The sequence below is a fragment of the Bos mutus genome, chromosome 11, assembly GCF_027580195.1.
Source record: "Bos mutus isolate GX-2022 chromosome 11, NWIPB_WYAK_1.1, whole genome shotgun sequence".
NCBI lineage: Eukaryota > Metazoa > Chordata > Mammalia > Artiodactyla > Bovidae > Bos > Bos mutus.
Window position 1 is genome coordinate 46,483,101 of NC_091627.1, and position 2,108 is coordinate 46,485,208.

The 2,108-nt window shown below is 39.3% G+C and overlaps 1 pseudogene; it reads left to right on the plus strand.

The window, feature by feature from the left end:
* Nucleotides 1–580: 580 nt before the first annotated feature.
* LOC102271317 (rRNA-processing protein FCF1 homolog pseudogene) lies at nucleotides 581–1,609 on the plus strand (annotated as a pseudogene).
* Nucleotides 1,610–2,108: the final 499 nt, after the last annotated feature.

The window sequence follows — 2,108 nt, forward strand, 5'->3', positions numbered from 1 at the left end:
GAATTCCTGATTGGAAAAAACCAAAAAAAAACAAAAAAGCCATCCACTGAGGATGACAGAACAGAAAGAAAGGTTCTAGGACATTAATGACATCACGGAACCATGCACCAGCCTGAATGTCACCCTCTGTCATTCTTGCTATGTGAGAAAAATAACTCTATTTAGTTAAGCTACTGTCATCAGGTTCCATTACATGTGACCAAATATGATTCCTAATCTATACTCTTGCTCCCTACATTTCCTCACTCACCTTTGACTCACTCTCAAACCATTCCATTCTGGCTTCTGGCCCATCATTCCACTGGACTCACCAATGACCTGCAAGTTGTGACATCCAGGAGACATTCTTAGTTCTCATATTACTTAACCTCTCAGCAACATTTGACTCTGTTGTCCATGACTTCCTTTTTGAAACACTGTCTTCTCACAGCTTCTGTGGGTTAGTTCCTTCACCTCTAACTTCCCTCCCTGTCTCTTGCGTGGATTAATGTTTATCTTCTAGCCAAATTTAACATCTTTCAGCCTCTATAACATACCATGGCCTCAGCAACATGCTTTTCCTTCTATCTGAAATGTTCTTCCCTCCCCCCTCTTGCCAGCTAACTCTTCCTCATCCTTGAGTTCTCCATCCATTCTTCACTTTTTCAGGAAGGCCTCCCTTGACCTCCTCGTGAGGTCAGATTTCCTTATTCTGTATTCCTTCTTAGCTCTTACATAGTTATAACTTTACTATCTTAGTGTAACCCTAAGTTGCCTTTTTCTTCAGAATGTAGGCCCCATGATGGCAGAAACAAGTCTATTTTTGCTCATCATTTTATCTCCAGAACCCTAAATATTCCCCAACACAGAATATGTGCTCAAGAATTAGTTCTTGGTACTTCCCTGGTGGTCCAGTGGTTAAGACTTTGTCTTCCGGGAAGAAACAAGAGCGCGGCGTGAACATGGGGAAGCAAAAGAAAACATGGAAGTATGCGACCATGAAGCGAATGCTTAGTCTCAGAGATCAGAGGCTTAAAGAAAAGGATAGATTAAAACCGAAAAAGAAAGAAAAGAAAGATCCCAGTGCACTCAAGGAAAGAGAAGTCCCCCAACACCCTTCCTGCTTATGCTTCCAATATAACACACAGCTGGGCCCACCTTACCACATCCTGGTCGATACCAACTTTATCAACTTTTCCATTAAGGCCAAACTGGACTTAGTGCAGTCAATGATGGACTGTCTGTATGCCAAGTGTATCCCTTGTATAACTGACTGTGTAATGGCTGAAACTGAGAAATTAGGGCAGAAATATAGAGTGGCTTTAAGGATTGCCAAGGATCCAAGATTTGAACGATTACCGTGTACACAAAAAGGAACCTATGCAGATGACTGCTTAGTACAAAGAGTAACTCAGCACAAGTGTTACATTGTGGCCACAGTTGACCGGGACCTTAAATGAAGAATCTGGAAGATCCCTGGAGTTCCCATCATGTACATTTCTAACCATAGGCACAACATTGAGCGGATGCCAGATGATTACGGAGCCCCTCGGTTCTAATGAAAAGGGAAACTTTCTCCACCTTCCTTTGACCTGTTTTCTCTTTTGCAAGTTCATTAAACATGCTATAGTGTGAAAAAAAAAAAAAAAAAGACTTTGCCTTTCAATGCAGGGGATACGGGTTTGATCCCTGGTCAGGGAACTAAGATCCCACATGCCTTGGGGCCAAAAAACCAAAAAATAGAAAACAGAAGTAATATTGTAGCAAGTTCAACAAAGACTTTAAAAATGATCCACATCAGAAAAAGTCTTAAAAGAATTAGTTCTTGGAATAAACGGATGAATATACAATTATATAGTGATATTTTATTGTCTGTCTTCTTCCAGTTCCATGAGAGAAGGAAACATCTATTTTATTCACAATTGGATATGCAATACCTAACACATACTGCATGGCACATAGAAGGAAACATAATATATTAATTTTTTAATGAATAAAAGAATAAATGAATGAGTATGGTTTCAAGATAAGATATTTTAGTAGCTCCACCAGCAGCATGTCATTGTTTGTTTTTTTTTTTTTTTTTTTTATCTTTTGATTAAGTTTCTGGTTATGATAGAGCACCAAAT